The 19,302-nt window shown below is 35.5% G+C and overlaps 1 protein-coding gene across 4 annotated transcripts in view; it reads right to left on the bottom strand.

Annotated features, from left to right (window-relative positions):
- Window positions 1-19,302, bottom strand: part of ELMO1 (engulfment and cell motility 1) — a 336,399-nt gene that overhangs the window by 309,793 nt on the left and 7,304 nt on the right. Inside the window, exon 2 of one of the 4 annotated variants that reach the window (XM_081343171.1) lies at window positions 7,327-7,448. The exons of the other annotated variants lie outside the window; for them this stretch is intronic. The gene's annotated coding sequence lies outside the window, so the exon portion shown is untranslated. The remainder of the gene's footprint in view (window positions 1-7,326; window positions 7,449-19,302) is intronic. 4 annotated transcript variants of the gene reach the window in all.

Raw genomic sequence — 19,302 nt, 5'->3', positions numbered from 1 at the left:
CATTTTGCTTATCTTCTAGTTTAGTCACTTTATCAAAGAATGAAATCGGATTGGTTTGGCATGATCTGTTTTTAACAAACCCATGCTGGCTACTGGTTATGACTTTGTTTGCAATTCCATTGGGATGTTATTGATCACCCCCCCCGCATAGCCCAGATTTGGTGCCAAGCAACTAGTACTAAGGAATTTCAAACCTTGTTAAAACATTATGACAAATGCCTCAATTTGAATGGTGATTATGTCAAAAATTAATGTAATGTTATAGTTTTCTAATGTATATAATAAAAGTTCTGTATCTGTGAGTGTCTGTCATTGATAACCAAACAGAGTTTATTTCCGAACTGCTCTCATATATGCTATTTTAATGATAAAATAGTTAACAGAAAGAACAATAATAATGAAAAAGACAAAATTAAAGTTTCAAAATCCTTTGTTAAGAAATTATTATTATAATCAACTCAAAGAAAGTTTACCATGGCATTTTATCTATCCCAAACTGTCCCAAGCATTAAGAGTCATTGGTCCTGGATTAAATGATTTGTTTAATAGCTCTTATTGGTTGTTGTCTAGTTTAAAATAATACATTCAATCTCCACAATCTTCCCAACAAATAGATAGAAGTGGTTTCTGATTAAGTGTAATAAATCTATTCACCAATCTCCCTCACAGTCATCCTAAAAACAAGCAATCTGTCACTTCCAGATTCAGTCAGCCTTCTGCTATTGTAAGAGAATGCAGACTTGAAGTTCAGATAGATACATGGAATCAATGTAGTTAGTTCTGTACATTCTGTACAGAATGTTTGTACAATCCATATCTCTTTGGTCTACAGCTTTCAAATCAAATTCTTTTTGTGAATCTAACTTATCCAAAGCTACGTGACTCTGAATATTTTTCACGTCCCTTATTATCTCATCATACTTTTTAAAAAACTTTCAGTTAAATGTTCCATGTCACCAAAAGTTTTTTTCTCAGATTTCATCTACTCTTGCTTATCTGTAATCTAAAATTTTAACCAAGGAGTACTTCCGGTTTGCCATAGCGGCCGCTGGGGCCGCTGGAAGGCAAGCTCCATCTTCCGTGTTCAGTTGTGCACCACTGGGGGACCCTGGAAAAGGTTGAAAGTCACCCTGTAGGGGCGACAAGCAAGGAGGGGATCCCTGCTTGATCACGGGAGGGCGGTAGCCCTTCCAGTTGATCCAGGGCAGCCCTCCAAATCGGCAGATGAATGACCAGCCATAGAAATATGGCCCATCACTAGGCTGCAGACAGCCAAAATAAAACTTACCACCAGGCACTTCTAAAGCAGCACAGATGATCTGAACCTCTCTTCAATCCTAACTATCTCTTCTACCTGTATAAGCTGCCCAAAGTATTTTTCCCCCTGTGGAGGGAGGGAAGGAAAATCCTATCCCACCCTCTAAGAGCAGCAGCGACTGACTATCCAGGGGAGTTTAAAACATTGAAAGAATAACCTTATTTAAAGTGGATTTATATGTTTCTAATATTTGGGGACCAAAAGATTTATTATCCCTATTGAAGATTTCGGTTTATACTTACAAAAAAGAAGTAAAATTGGAAAAAGAATTATAAGAAATTTTGGACTTAAAAAACCTTAAACAGTACTGGTGACATCTTGTGGCTAAATCTGATACTACAACCTGTTATTGTCTAAAAGAGACTTGGCTTGAAGCCCAGACTATAACTGAGACTCATTCAACCTTGGCAGATATCAGCTGTGAGAAGCTCAGCTGTGTCCTATACCCAGTAATAAAATTATTTTCATCCCCTGACTGTAAAGCTTTTATTTATTTTATTTATTTTAATTCCATTTATATCCCGCCCTTCTCCGAAGACTCAGGGCGGCTTACAAGCTTAGCAGTAGCCTTCATTCTATGTATATGCCTGCTTATTAGGGCTTTCACACACACCCCAAGCGGCATTATTACAAAGTCAGCTTAATTGCCCCCAACAATTAATTTAATACATCACTAAGAGAAATGGATGACAATCAGGAACAGATTCTTTCTATGTTGAAAGCAATTTATGAAACTATTCTTATAGCTTCTGACGAAATAAGAAGCTACAGAAAAGTACAAGATGTTAGCCTAGATATTCAAACCCTAGCTTTGACTACAATTAAAGAATCAACTACGCAAAACACAATAGAAGAAGTGGAACAATCAAACACTATGACAGAGGATTCAATGGACCAACAAACACAGTTAATGGAAAACCCACAAAAGGGACTGATAACACTGAAAATGGGAAAGTCTTTCTATATAAACCAGAAGAAATCTGAGGAGCAAGAAGAACAGACCAAAGGGAAGATAAACATTCCAGGACAACTACGGGGAGATGGAATAATAGAGATATGATTTATTAGTCCTTCCAAAAGAATGGTGATTGGATGGTCTCTTTTATTTCAAATAATATATACAATAACAGAGGGAGATGTATTTGATGATTTAAAAACATAATGGAAAGCTAGAATAAGGCTGAAGAAAATTGGGGTTTGGATTTATTAGTGAGGATGTTATGTTATTAATTAAAACAGAATATACTCAGACAAGATGTGTATTTTGAATACTAGATTATGCTATGAATTGAGATAAAGAAAGCTTTGGTCACTTAAAGCTTGAAAGTATAAATATCAAAAGTTAAATTTGAATATTGATGGGAAATTAAAAATTGGGGATAACAAATAAGTAGGATATTGACTGTCTATAAAGATTGAATGTAAAAGTAATTAAGATATACATAAGCTAAAAAATTTTGATAAATGTAATAAACATGTCTTTACATAGTTTGTTTCTTTCTTTCTTTCTTTCTTTCTTTCTTTCTTTCTTTCTTTCTTTCTTTCTTTCTTTCTTTCTTTCTTTCTTTATTAATGGGACTTATATCCCGCTCTATCTCCCGAAGGACTCAGGGCGGCTAACAACAATAACATATAATAAGTACAGAGATTAAGATAAAATTAAAATTAAAGTCATCTGTGCAATAAATTAAAATTAAAAATTAAAATAAATTAAAAATTGTAAACATAATTAAAATGCCTGTCAGTCCAGGTCAGCCAGGTGGAAAAGGAGTGTTTTGAGGCCGTGGCGAAAGGACTGGAGATCTTGGGCCATCCGAAGCTCAGGGGGGAGCTGATAAAGATATAGTTGATAAAGAAAGAACTGTATTTGTTTAAATATGATAGTAGATATTAAGAGAAAAAGAGAGAAAATATTTGATGTTGAAATAAGGGAAATTTTGGTCATTAAATTTTAAAACATTTGGAAATTAATAGAAAATAAGAATGTTATACTGTATTATCAATTAGATGGTGTAAGATGGTGAGAAATAGAATATATTCAAATAGATAGGACATATATCTTGAACATTAGATTATGATGAATTGTGGTAAAGGAAACTTTGGTTACCTAAAACTTGGAAATTATGAATATTAAATGTTAAATTTAAATATTGATGGGAAACTAAAAATTGGGAAAAACTAATTACAGGATATTGGCTATAAAGATTGAATGTTAAAGCAATTAGGATATGTAGAAGCTAAAAACTATTGATAAATGTAACAATGTTATTTTTACTTAATTGATATAATAAGAATTATGTTAGCTTAAACATGAGACAGTAAATATTAAGGGAAAAAGAGAGGAAATATTTAATGTGGTAGTTTGAGATTTATACTAAAGACACATGTATGTTATTGAATTATTGATTAAGCCAGCCGCCACATTGCTTTTTAAATACTTAAATGTAAAACTAGGAAAGCAATAAAACTTTTTTTAAAAAAAAATAAAATTTTAATCAAGGAATAAAGAACTCTGAAGCAGAAGGAAACAGCAGAGATATTTTCTGGATATTTCAATCCAAGATGGATTTTTTTAAAAAAAATATATTTTAAAAAAATTTTACTTTTTTTTTTCATTAAAAAGAAAGAAATTCCAAGTATTTTGCAAATTAAAACAACAGAAAAACCCTGTGGTTTTTTGTCCAATATTAATGTAAACCAAATGAAAGCATTTCACCATACAAAACACACTGTGTTTCCATGTGAGAAAACTTAAGAGCAACAGCATAAATCAAAAGGAAGGGAAAAAAAAGAACAGCTAGAGTCCAGCAGGAGTTGAAATAAATCAGCGTTTAGCCAGCTGGTCTACTTTTTAAGATTAAAGGCAAAGTATAAGTTCAAAAAGTAAAGTTAAGATCCAGTCATGCTGAAAAACCAAAACGCCAAAAGGAAGATGGATGCCTATGAATTTCTGACCACTCCCAAAGGGATCTGGAATCTTCAAGACTCCCCTTCCCAGATGGGTCCACAGCCATTCAAAAATCATCTTGGGTCATTCCTAAGTGCTCCCATTCAAATCCAGCCAGCAGCCAGCCAGAGAACCAGCTTTGGTAGCAAAATCAGCAGATCACTGGCAAGAAAGAAAAAGCTTCTCACCATTTAGCAGCCATTTTGGGAAGCATTAAATAGCTTTTATACAACATTTAGAATCTAAAACTGCAAAAAACAAACAAACAAACAAGGAGCTACCTGCTTTCTTGACAGAAAGAATAACAGAGCACAGTGTAGGAAAACCTGAGCACTTGAAATGCTGGTGCAACTACTAAGAATTCTCTTCAACTCTACACTCAGCTGATTTCTAGGAAAAGTGAAATATTCTTCCAACTCATGACTACCTCATAGGATAATCTCCAGGGCACAATTAAGCAGGATGCAAAAGGTTTTTTGAGGTGAATTTGATACCAGAACATAAATGAAATAGAAAATAATCTCAGAGGAAAAACAAGGAAAAGATTTATATACACTTGCCTGACAATAACTCTGATTAAGCTCAGGAAGGTTTAATACTGAGTAGATATTAAAAGAATCTACTTTTTTTTCAAGAAAAACTGCTGATGGTTAGATCTCACATATAGTACATCAATCCACAAACTGAATTCTTACTGCCACATCAATTTGACCACAGAAGAGATTTATGCATCAATAATAATTTTCTATTCTTACTTCCAAATGTACTGCACTATAACTTCTGTCTCTTAAGGTAGCATGGTGGCTCTCTGTGCTGAGAAAGATAGAGATGTTTAATGCATCAAGTGAGATCAGGAAGTCTGAGAAAAGGAAATATATTTTTTGACTGAGAGAAAAGGACCAAAAGTAACTTTCACTTCATCTTTGTACCCTCCCTCTCCCCCTACCAATCTATCAGAGCTGCCATCTAGCAGGACACAGGTGCAACAAGTAAAGGATTTGATAATTAGACAGAAAAGCAACATTGTGGTTTCCTTTAGTCATATTATTATATCTACAACAACACTCACATTATTAATATAATCACTATTTTGTTGTTGTCTCACTCAGAGTTGTACTTCTATCAAGTACTGCAATATTTCCACTACTTTCTTTCCCTCTATGGGTATTAAAGCAAAGAACAGTGTCAGGAAACAGAATACCTCAAATGCCAAAAGAACTGAAAAATCCAAATTCATGATCTCACTACAGGTAATGAAATTTCTGCAGTTAAGAAAGGATGTTGGGAAAGATAATTAAGAATAACCCTACAGCCAACAGATTCCTCTACCAACCGATACAAAACTGTATGGTAGATAAATACAAACCTGGAAGCAATGGAAATGAAAGGAAAGCAGAGATTAGGAAAAAAGGTAGGAGCTTCAGGGTGCAAATAAATGGAAGGTAAATAAGCACACTTCTGCAAAGCAGTGCCCCTGCAAAGCAGACACTCAACAAGAGGATCTGTTGGGCAGTGGTGGGATTCAGCCAGTTCGCACCACTTTGGCAGAACCAGTAGCTAATTTTTTGTTGCCCAGGCCCAGAATGGACTTCCAGAAGCAGCATCCACACAGAGAACCTGTCAGAATCCATTTATATCACATTCATAAATGTATGTTTAAAACATTATGGATCCATATGGATTCTGCCATCTCCCGGGGAAGGAGGAGCATATATGGATTCAGCCTGCCTTAGGTTATTTCAAAGACCAAGGAAACCTTTTGAACTGGGGGGATCAAAAGGGAGGGTAAAAGAAGGTATCTGGCTTGTGTTTTCTTTTAATTCTGGAGAGGAAGAAGGCAATAACCATAACGATTCGAAGTTCCTTTTTTTTCTCACGAAAGGGATGACACGAAGTAGAAGGATGGGGGCTGACCAAATGGGGTTGAGGGAATGGGGGTTGAACCGGGTACCCTTTATAAAATTTCAATTTGTAAAACAATACTAAGTCCTGTCTTGTATTCCCACAACCAAGCATGTCCTAGTAAAGATTCCTTTTGGACTAGAACTGACTCCAAGAGTTTTTGTCTTCCTAAGACGTGGTTTGGGAATGCAGTATGCATGATTTGACTTGCCATGGCATTTATAGGTAGGTCTGCATTTTTCAGTACTCTTAATAATTAAAAACTCAGACACATAAAATAGATGCAAAATATTGGAGTTAATCCACATTTGCCATGCAACTATACAGTTCCAACAAAGAGGTATTAAACTGGACAACTGTGATGTGTTTTTTAACAAATCTCTAAAATTACTGCTTTTCATCACTCTCCCACAAATTTGTTTTGTTGCATTCATTATCAGAACAGAAATCATTTGTCTTCTTGGCTGACTAAAGGAGCTATTGTCTTCTCACATTCTTGCCTCATTTCTATCACTGCGAGCATTCCAAGTGAAAAGTACAAAGGATTTCCCTACCCATTAGTGGGAACAAAGCACTCTTATACAACAATTCAGCATGCTTGCTTCCTGCAAGCAGACCAATTTAAAAAAGAAGGGTCCATGTTTTTGAAGAAATTATTACTCATATTTTATCAGGATGAGCACAAATTCTTCTGCTTGAGTAAAAATAAATTCTACCCAATCATACTTCTTTCAGAATTAGTACTAATTTGTTTACAGTTATTAATAGGTTTTGAACATATCTCATTATAGAAAAGCTATCACAGAGACAATAGTGCCGATCAAATTGATAAACAGCACCTTACTGTATACTCTTCTGCAATATGAGTTCTGTATTCTGAAAAATGTATCCATATCCAATCCAGCTCCTTTGAATGACCTGGAAACATCTGTGCAAATCAGGAAATCAGCCGTGAAAGAATCAGTGGGCCAACCACTTTTGATAAGATCATCTTTCAAACTCAATCTCCAATCTTCCCTTTTCAGTGAAGTCTTTAGAAAAGAGGATGGAGAATTAGCAACAAAAGATATTAGATGAAGCAAGTTATATGGATCATTTCCAGTCAGGATTTAAACCTGGATATGAGGTAGGAATTGCAGTAATCATTCAGATGAGTTACCTTTGTTGGTATCTGGAGATGGAGAGTATGCCTCTCCTAGTTTTGTTAGACCTCTCAGCAGTTTTTCATATCCTCTATCATGGTATCTACTAAGCTTCTGGGCTGGGCTCATCTTTTTTTACCTATAATTTTTAAAAACATTTTTAAAGAAAAAAAAGACGAGAGAGGCAAAATAGGAGGCAAAATGAAACATAGAATAAGAAATGTACAAGCATAAAAAAATAGATTAACATTTTGAATAGTTCGTGTATTTCTTCTGAATATCTAAATATTCTGTGTGTTGACCTCTGTCAACTGCCAGCACTAGTTCTTGTAGGGTTGTTGTTTTGACATGATTGTTGGAAATGACTTGCTAATTCCTTCTTCTTAGGAGTCAGAGAGATTGGCACAGTCACCCAGCTGGCTTAGTGCCTAAAGTGGGACTAGACACTAGAACATAGAATCTCTGGGTTCTAGCCTGGTACTTAACCACTACACTAAACTGGCTTTCCTAATTAAACTATTCACCCTGTAAAATCATCTGGAGCGTTTGTCTCCTTAGAGTTCAGAAAATAAGCCTTCTCTAAGGTAGCCCCAATGATTTGAAATATCTTATCTCAACAGAAGAGGAATGCCTGTATATCTTGCTTTTTGCAAAAATATGAAAGCAATTCAGGCAAGCTTTTGAAGGTTAATTTCTTATTTTGCATGTTTGGAGGTTGATTCCTTATTATATACATTTTAAAAATGTTTTTGTGTATTATCTGAAATCTAAACTATAAGGCAGTATAAAATATTATATACAAATATATTCCCTTCTTAATATAGTAGATCATGGTGTGAGTTTTTAACTTTAAAGGTGTTATATGAAACTACAGTTACTATTAAGCTATAAACAAACGTTCTGCTGGGTAGGTACTATCACAGAGTACTGATGATCTAAAACACAGGAAAATAAATACTCTGAATAGAAAAGGGAACCCTAATGCAGTCAGAAACACTTTCTTTGAACTTTATTTGTCATATAGTTAAAGGGGAAGAGCAAGGCTACAGCTTATAGCTTCCACATGTTGGGAGCACATACTGGGAAAAGAACCATTTTGATCCAAGAAGCCAGGAGAGTCTACTTGCAGGAATGGAGGCTGCTTCTACACTAAGGGAAGAAGTAAAGTACTTCTCATGCAGAAGATTAACAAAATGCACTAGCATAAATGCAGAAGGCAGTCTTTATATTATAAAGAGGGTTGTGGGTTGTGAGATATGTGGAGAGTTGCTGTGACATGGGCTGGGAAGTGTGCCTGGGGATGCCTGGGAGTTCACAAAATGTACCATGCAGATCAGGGACAGTCTGCAGGAGGGGATATGCAGGTCTGAAAGGGTGGATGAAAGTGTCCAAGAGGTGCCACATGGGTCAGGGAAGGTGCATAGAGAGTGCATCCTTTATTCTGTATTATGACATGTTAAGTGACCCTACTTCTGCAACAGTGGGAAAACACTCATAATTAAATGAATTGGCCAAAAACAATTATATGTAAAAAAATATAAGACGACAAACATTCTCTCCCCATTTTTTTTCCTTTTTTAATCAGCTCATTTGGAGATTTATTCTAGAATTCATGTGTTGCTTCTGTAAAATCAAGTTTTCACATGTGGAAGGGAAGATTAATCAACTAGAGTACTAGACCATAAAAACTAAGAACCTGAAGAGTAGATATCACATAAATAATCAGAGGGAAAATCCTTGAGGTGGTGTTAATTTCATTCGACCATTATAAATGCAAATCAATGCCAACAGAAATGTACATGAAAGTTTAAACAAAAATGTTCAAAACTGAGATTTCCCAAATGCTATATATATTTTTGACAGAATTTAGATCATAAATTAAGTTCTCTCAGGCAAGCAATTATCAAGTTTTATTTACTGTATCTGATTATGTTATTTATAAATCATGACACTCCATATGAAAACATGTGAGCATAACGTAAAAGACCAAAATAAATGTAACTGAAAAACAGAATGCAGAAATAATTTTCCTTAGCAATATCGATTCTCCCACCCCATAAAGGCTGAAGTGTTACTCATTGTTATAATCCAATTTATTTTTAATTAATCTGTCCTACCAACCTTTATTTTTATTTTTTGCCCATGTCCTCAAGGTATGGTCTATTTCTTCTTCCCAGCCTCTATCTTGAAATATTTGGAAAACTTCAGCAGGCAACATTGTGCCTATACTCTGCTCATAGCACTTCCATGGGTGAGATCAGCCAGTACTACCTGGCCACTTTAGATCGGAATGGATACATCTGCGCATCTCCATTCTCTGGGCATCATCCTCCAGAATACCATTTGTTTTGGGAAATTCATTCAAACCAAACTTCCTTTTGCCCAGCAGACTTGTCAGCCTTACTCAGTGATTTGGATTCCCTCAAACAGTAGCTGATCAGCAGTGAGAGTTGTTCTAAAACAGTTATTTTCTGGCTGTTGTTTCATGGCTCAGGATACACACAAACAGTTGCTATTTAGGGTATTTCATATTGGGGATTGTATCATTGCTCAAACAGGTACCATGTGGGAGAAGGAACCCTACAGTTTGGTTAAACAGACCTCCATTAAGCACCACATTCCACCCATCACTTATTAGTGGACTACTTTTAAACACAGGTTTAGTGTCCCTTCAGAAGACTAAATTGACATTTAAATATGCTTGTCAAAAACAATGCAAGGGAGGAAGACTCTATTTCATTATATGCCCCCCTATTCATATCAGCTGTCAAACACAGAAATGCATATCCCTCTGGCTAAACTATGCACATTCCTATGTTTCTATTACCTATTAGGAACACAGGGTATCTAGAGTCCCATGCAATATTCCTACATCTCTCCTTGTCATTACTTACTTCCTACTACATTAGCCAACTAATAAATGCAGAGAAAGGGTTGCCCAGTACACCCATTTGATGGCAGCATGCCTCAGGCAGGATAGAAAGCAGTAACAACAGCAGTAAATGTTCTGCTGATTCAAGAACTGATATTTAATATTTTAAACATGAGGAAGAGCCCTTAGAAATAGTTTCCAAGTGCTGATAGGGAAAAACCTCTCAGTTTTAGAAATATTCACAGTGATTATTTCTCAGTTCCAAACTGCTAATTTCCCATCAACATTCAACATTTCCTCATTTCAGCAAAGAATTATTTAAGTGATTAAGTGATTTAAGTGATTCATCCCATATGTCAGATATTCTCCATGTATATCATGTAGGATCTCCATCACTACATGCCAACCAAAGGTAAAAAAAAATTATGATAACCATTCCATTTTCTTACTGTACTTTCATACCCAAACCAAATCAATCTCATTTATCTTTATAAATATATAAATAAACAGCTCAATACTGCTTTATACTCTATGCAAGACTGCAAGACTCCAGATGATCACTTGATGGAAGCAATCAGATATAAAACATTCTAGCTCTCTGCTATCTGGTTATGGTCAGCCAGATATAATAGCTCTACTCTTATGTAAAGCAGATACAGGTGGTGTATTGTCTATACCAGTCAACAGTAAAACATTGTGTCTTTAACAGATAGGCAAAATAGGAACCCAAACAAGCTAATTTTCTTTACTGTAAAACTACAATAAAGAATCTTGAAATTCTGAAAGTGCAGTTCTCCTACCATCTCTTTTACAGCCTGAGAAATTAGGGAGGGTTCCTTCTGAGCCTCTTGTTCTGCCCGCTATGCAGGTGTGAGCTCTTATCTAATCATTCCCTAGGCAGCATGACTTTGCCCAATCAGCCAAGGTCATACCCATATACCACTATACTTTAAGAAGAACAGAAAATGATTTGGCCATAAAGCAATCCAAGAACAAAATGAGAAGTTTGTTGATTGATGGAAAAGGTCTGCTTAAAAAAAAGGTTTGCTTTGAATACCCATTCATGTGTATATATAGAAAACAATATTTTCTAATAGTTTGATTTCATTGTTTATGGTAAGAGGAGAAAGAAGGGTGATAAGAGGATGGTTTTTGTTATTATCAAGATGACATATCAGGAAAAAATGTACATGAAAGAAAAAGTAAAAAGGAAAGACAAAGAATAAAAGGAGAACTTTCGAAAGATAAAGTAAAAGTCTAATATGAAGAATATAAAAATACAAATTAATTTCTCAGTTCAATAAAAGAATACAATCACTCCTGGAAAGTAAAAAATTAAATTTAATTGTAAATTTAATTGTAAATTATCTTACAGCATGCCATATAAATGTATGCAGGGCTTTTTTTTGTCATAGAATGCTCAGAACTGAGTTCCGGCACCTTGTTTGGATGGAACCTTGTAGGCTAGGCAAGGCGGGTTATATGACGTGTGAGTTCCGGCACCTTTTTCTTTTACAAAAAAAGCACTGAATGTATGTAATTATGCTAGATATCTTATAAAGAAGGATCTTTTGTGAAATGATGAAACAGATAAAAATTGTCAAAGAAAATGCATACATGTTGGAAAAAAAAGATAAGGCAACACTGTATAAATTATTCATTTAATGTATAAAGACTAATAATAAATGTAAAGAATTAGTCAATGAAAAAATTAGATAAAAGAGGCAGAGATACTGCAAAGCAACTTTGATGGAAAAAAAGATTTCTTTGGTATTATGTGATAAGGATTAAACAAGGAGCCTGCAGGAAAGGAACAGAATTAAAAGTATAATGAAGCAATCATAAGTGAAACTGAAATGAAGGAAGCTAAACGCAACAAAGAAAAGTTACTGTAAATTTCTTCATTTAGAGAAAGAATATGAGAAAGTGAACAAATTTGAAATATAGAATGTTTTTTGAAAATATTAAGTGGATTATTGGTTTTTGAGTACAATAGGAAAGCTAAATGATTAACATAAGTCATGCATGGGAATAAATTAGCAAATGATTGAACATTGAGTAGGATATAAAGGAATATATGCATAATATCCAGTTGTTCTTTAACATCATTATGGATGTATGTTTTAAAAATACCTTTAGCAATGTTAGAAGTGCGTTGGTTTGGAATTTAAATATTTCAGACTATATATGTAGATGATGCAATATTATTGTTGGGAACCAAAACAACTTCCAGCAATTATTAAATACTAAAGTACTTATAATTCATCTATGCTTTAATGTGTGTGTGTGTGTGTGTATGTGTGTGTGTTTGGAGAGGTTATTAAAAGTGGGGAAATGGATGGAAACACTTCAGAACAAGCAAATATTGATAGGAAGGTAATAGGTATTATGCAGTCTGCTGCAAAAAGGAAAGACAAAATAAGCAAAAATAGTTGTATATAAGAATATGCTTCTGTTAATTTTATTGTATGGAAGAGAGAGTTCATGCTAGGAGAAGCATCAAAATAAGCTGAATGCATCAGGAATGATTTGCTTCAGAAGTGGTACAGATAAACCAAGACATATGCCTAAGGATGAATGGGATTTTAATAAAGATCAAATATAAAAGTGACTGACTTGTACAAGAGAAAAACACTGAAGTGGTTGGTTCATATAAAATTAATAAGAATTGAGCTGAAAAACAAATGTAGAAAAAATGGATTGAGATAAAGGGAAAAGCTGAAAAAATGTGGTTGGAAGAAGTTGATGACTTCCTCCATCACCTGAGAAAGTATATGAAATAAGAAGGAAAATGAACAAAAATAATTACATGCATGGAGTATGGATGCAATAGAAACAACTACAGTCTGCAAAGATTTTAGATAGTCCGTAACTTACAACCTTTCCTGTAGTGTCCGTTCAGTTACAGTCGCACTGAAAAAAGTGACTTATAACCATTTTTCACACTTATGACCTTTGTAGCATCTACATGATCAAAATTCAAATGCTTAGCAACTGATTTATATTTATGACAGTTGCAGTTTCTCGGGGTCATGCAAGTAAAATCTATGGGGAAGACAGATTCACGTAACAACCATGTTACTAACTTAACATCTTTAGTGATTCACTTAACAACTGTGGCAAGAAAGATCATAAAGTGGGGCAAATCTGACTTACAATGACTCACTTATTAACAGAACTATTGGGCTCAATTGTGATTGTAAGCAAGGACTACTTTATTTATTTATATCCTGCATTTATTATTTTTTATATACACAACTCGCAGTGAACATATCTAATATTTCTCTTCGTTCCTATTTTCCCCACAACTCCTCCTCTGTGAGTAGTAGCTAATTTTTTGTTGCCTAGGCCCAGAATGGACTTCCAGAAGCAGCATCCACACAGAGAACCGGTTGGTCACATATTTGAATCCCACCACTGCTAAGATAGTATGACTGGCCCAAGGCCATCCAGCTGGCTTTCATGGTTAAGGCAAGAACAAAACTCAGTTTCCCACTTACTAATCAGGTGCCTTAACCACTAGTCAAACTGGCTCTCGAAAATAAATGGTTTTAATGTAAACTATATTCACTTACATGTCTTTTTCATTCATCTCCTATCTTTAATTTCTCCTATCTTTTATTTACTTTTTTATATATTCTTTGTTTTGCATTCTACAAAAACAAAGAATGAGGCAAGTATGAATATATAGGTATTCCTTAACTTACAACTGTAATGGGGCCTGCTCATTATGATCACAAGTAGTGACAGATGTTAAGTGAAATGGTCTCAGGTAATGCCCTCCCTGATGCGGCTGTTAAATGAACACATGGTTCATTTAACAGAGTACGGAGTGCTTTAGAGGTTGGGGAGGCCCCGGAAGGCCTAGTATAGGCCCAGGCCTGCCTGCCACAGACCTCTCAAGACTTCTCTTTCTTCTCTCAGGATCCCCACAGGCCAATGCAATGCAAGGTAGTGTGAGGTTCAGCTTTCCTACAGAGGTTCCCAGTAACAGGTACTAACATTGTGAGCCTGTAGGGAGTTCAGTTTTTTTTTAAAAGGCTCATTTTTTTTGTATTTGCCAAGTGTTTTTAAAAAATAGGTTTGTGACAATAATATCTGCTTATAGAATAACATGTGGTTGCCATCCAAGTCCAGCATTGTGTCTACTAATAAAATTGCTCCTGATGATGACCTATTTTCTGATTCAGACACAATCTTAAATAGGCATTTTCAATAACTACATGAAAATGCATGTCAGCACCTCTCATAAGTTACAACCATTTGTGTAATTAGATAACTGCATACTTGATTTCTGACAGCTAAGTATTATAACCCAGTTTTTCCATTGTCCTCTTTCTGAGAAATTCCTTTTAGTTTTACAAATATTTATTTTTGCAATAATCTAGTATTCCCAGGGACTTATTTTTTTTATAATTTTAAAAAATCAGAATGATTTGAAGAAACTGTCAATTCTCAGTAAGTTCACTCTTGTGATATATTTAAATACAAAACCATCAGAGTATATAACTATTCTGAACAGTAGTGAAATATAAATATTTTTGTTAAGATATGAGTTTGCTATTATTTCTAAGAAGCTTTGTTAATATCTTTCTTTCCCTTCCTATTTTCATTAGCTCTAGAAATAGAGATTTTCCAAAGGTGCTGCTGTAATTCTTCATGGACCAGGTCATATTTAATTTAATTTTTGCAAATAAACAGCTTAATTACCATGCCTGGATGGGAAAATAGCAACTCAAATTGCACAATTATTAATTTTTACAAACAAAAGCCATTATTTCCACATGGTAGAAAAGGTGTTAATATTCATAAATAAAAACATCACCTTCAAAAGAAAGGCTAAAGTTAGAATTCTTTCAATTCAGCATCCCCCTTTGTATTCTTACTATGCAATATATTTACGTAAGTAAAATTAGATAACAGTTATTTAAAACAGTATAAGCACTCCCAAATGCTTTCAAAATTCAAGAGCACTGATTTGACTGCTCAGCAGAACGTAAAACCAAAAATTGAAGAATGAACACAATTTTCATTCTTTAGCTGTGTTTACAAAAAAAAGTTGTCAAATGTTCTAAAAATTATCTATTTTCCACCATATTAAACCCTCTGATCAGTAATCTGAACCCCCCTTTAATAAATCAAAATCCTAGTTTCCTTCAGTCTTACTCTGGCTTTCTTCCTTTGCCAACAGAAGTTCCATGTCTCTACTTCTGAATCATCAAACAGTTCTCTCTCTCTATATATATATTATTTGAAATAAGAAAGACCATTCGATTACAGGTTTTTTTTAAAGAACTAGCCCATTTGTATTCATTAAATCACCTCCCTATTACTCCAATTTCCCACAATTCTGGGAGTCTGGGCTTCAAGCCAAGTCTCTTTTAGGCAATAACAAGTTGTAATACCATACTTTGCCACAAGATGTCACCAATGCTGTTTAAAGCTTTTTAAGTCCAAAGTTTTTGTGATAGTTTTTCAAGGTTTATTTTTTTAAGATAAAAACAAACATCTTCAGTAAGAATTGGAAAACTTTTAGTCCCCAAGTTTTAAAAGCATATGCATCCAATTAGATTAGAATTGTTCTTATAGTTGCTCTGTTTCCCCTGGGTAGTTAGTCACCGCTGTTCTGAGGGGGGGCTAGAAATTCCCTTCCTTCTCTCCTCAAAGGGGGAAAAATACTTTGGGTAGCTTTTACAGGAAATGATATTTAAAGTCAAAGAGAAGATCAGATCTCACCCAGTTTAATCCGCGTTGTTTTAAAGACGCTTGCTGGTGATTTTGACTTCGGCTGTCAGCAGCTTAGTGATGAGCCATATTGCTAAGGCCAATCTTTCCCCCGCTGGTTTGGAGGGCTGCTCCGGATCAAGAGAAAAGGCTGCCGCCCTCCCGTGATGAAGCAGGGGTCCCCTCCTTGCTCGTTGCCCCTACAGGGCAACTTTTGACCCTTTCCAGAGTACCTCAGCAGGACAAATTTGGATGTGAAAGACGGAGCTTGTCTTCCAGCGTCCGCGGCGCCATGATGGCAAACCGAATAGGTAAGATGTGTAACAAGACTAATAGACTTTTGGTTTAATATGGTGGAAAATAGATAACTTTTAGAAAACAGAACAAGACTATATTCAAATAGATGTGTATTTAGAATATTAGATTTTGTTATGAAAAGGGAAAAAGGAAGAAGTTGAGATAAGGGAAACCTTGGTTACCTAAAGCTTGGAAATTATAAATACCAAATGTTAGTTTAAATATTGATGGAAAATTAAAGCTTGGGAAAAAAGAAATAACAGGGCATTGATTGTATGTAAGAACTGAATTCAAACACAATTAAGATATGTATAAGTTAAAAATTATTGATAAATGCAACAGAGATGGTCTTACTTAGTTGATAATAATAAGAACTATATTAACCTAATATGAGATAGTAGATATTAAGGGAAAAAGAGAGGAAATATCTGATGTTGTAACTTGAGATTTGCACTAAAGATTTATGTATGTTACTGAATTATTGATTAACTAAGCACATTGCTTTTTAAATGTTTGTTTGTAAAATTAGAAAATTAATAAAGTATTATAAAATAGTTGTCAAATATATGATCTTTTATTTGAGCATTCAACAAAATATACAACTACAGTAACATCTAAAACAATCATATCTGATAAAATAATGAAGCCTTAATCTATAAATGTAAGGAAGGTACTATATTTGTTTGTTCATGACTGTTACAAACAATGTTTATATTCAGGAAAATGCTTTAAGAAAAATCTCATTATTTGTTGATAATACTGTGAATATTTTAATAAACATAATAAAATAAATATTTCAGTCTCAGTGTTAGAAATAACTGTGGAGAAACCTGACTTTCATTTTGTCAACTATTCCTACTCACATCCCCAAAATGACTCTTCTTCAAATCTAGGCCCTCTTTTTCACTAGTATCTCTAAACATTCTCAAATATGTCTATTCGCTGCTCCTACCACCATTTCATGCTAATCTTCCTATAATATTCTTTTTCATGTCCTTCCTCTCCATCTTGCTAGCATAACAGATTTGCATCCCCAACGCTCCTTCCTTCTTTTATTCTACCCATTACTTCAAAGAGCTTCAGTATGCAAAAATTCTAATACTGAAAATGAAGCCAGCAACAGAAGCATTGTTGTTAGCTGCGAAGTCGTGTCCGACCCATCGCGACCCTATGGACAACATTCCTCCAGGCCTTCCTGTCCTCTACCATCTTCTGGAGCATGTCCTTCATGACTGATAAAAGTTCAAAATGCTTGATTAAAAAAAATTTAAAAACATGCTTATTTTTTTAAAGGCAGCTTCAGATATGCCTCAGATTTCAATTCATGGCAGTGAAGATGATGATTGTTAACCAGTATCCACCAAGGAATCAGGTGTGTCACAACATAGCTGCTGTATATTTAACAGACTACATGCTTTGAACTCCAGAATATTTGCTCTGTTGTTGTTGTTAGCTGCGAAGTCGTGTCCGACCTATCGCGACCCTATGGACAACATTCCTCCAGGCCTTCCTGTCCTCTACCATCTTCTGGAGTCCATTTAAGCTCACGCCTACTGCTTCAATGACTCCATCCAGCCACCTCATTCTCTGTCGTCCCCTTCTTCTATTGCCCTCGATCTTTCCCAGCATTAGGCTCTTCTCCAGTGAGTCCTTCCTTCTCATTAGGTGGCCAAAGTATTTGAGTTTTAGCTTCAGGATCTGGCCTTCTAAAGAGCAGTCGGGATTGATCTCCTCTAGGACTGACCGGTTTGATCGCCTTGCAATCCAAGGGACTCGCAGGAGTCTTCTCCAGCACCATAGTTCAAAGGCCTCAATTCTTTGGCGCTCAGCCTTATGGTCCAACTTTCACTGCCATACATTGCAACTGGGAAGACCATAGCCTTGACTATACACACTTTTGTTGACAGGGTGATGTCTCTGCTTTTTAGTGTGCTGTCTAGATTTGCCATGGCTTTCCTCCCCAGGAGCAAGCGTCTTTTAATTTCTTGGCTACAGTCCCCATCTGCAGTGATCTTGGAGCCCAGGAAAATAAAATCTGTCACTACCTCCATTTCTTCCCCATCTATTTGCCAGGAATTGAGAGGGCCAGATGCCATGATCTTGGTTTTCTTAATGTTAAGTTTCAACCCAACTTTTGCACTCTCCTTCTTCACCCGCAACAAGAGGCTCTTTAGTTCTTCTTCACTTTCTGCCATTAGAGTGGTATCATCTGCGTATCTTAGGTTGTTGATATTTCTTCCGGCAATCTTAATTCCAACTTTTGATTCATCTAGCCCTGCCTTTCTCATGATGTGCTCTGCATATAAGTTAAATAGGCAGGGCGACAGTATACAGCCTTGCCGGACTCCTTTCCCAATTTTGAAGCAATCAGTGGTTCCATGTCCAGTTCTCACTGTTGCTTCTTGACCCGCATATAGGTTTCTCAAGAGACAAATAAGATGGTCTGGTATGCCCATCTCTTTAAGGACTTGCCACAGTTTGTTATGATCCACACAATCAATGAAGCAGAAGTAGATGTTTTTCTGGAACTCCCTAGCTTTCTCCATGATCCAGCGTATGTTGGCAATTTGATCTCTAGTTCCTCTGCCTCTTCGAAATCCTGCCTGTACTTCTGGTAGTTCTCGATCCACATACTGCTGAAGTCTAGCTTGTAGGATTTTAAGCATGACTTTACTAGCATGAGAAATGAGTGCAATGGTGCGATAGTTTGAACATTCTTTGGCACTGCCTTTCTTTGGAATTGGAATGTAAACTGATCTTTTCCAATCCTGTGGCCACTGTTGAGTTTTCCAAATTTGCTGGCAAATTGAGTGTAGCACTTTTACTGCACTGTCTTTCAAGATTTTGAATAGCTCAGCTGGAATACTGTCACCTCCACTAGCTTTATTGTTGCTCAGCTTTTCTAAGGCCCACTTCACTTCACATTCTAAGATGTCTGGCTCGAGGTCAGTGACCACCTCATTGTGATTATCTGGGACGTTAAGCTCATTCTTGTATAGTTCTTCTGTGTAATTTTGCCACCTCTTCTTAATCTCTTCTGCTTCTGTTTGGTCCCTGCCATTTTGGTCCTTTATCATGCCCATTTTTGCATTAAACATTC

The sequence above is a fragment of the Vipera berus genome (assembly GCF_964194415.1).
Source record: "Vipera berus genome assembly, chromosome: Z".
NCBI lineage: Eukaryota > Metazoa > Chordata > Lepidosauria > Squamata > Viperidae > Vipera > Vipera berus.
This window is presented reverse-complemented; position numbering and strand designations above follow the sequence as displayed.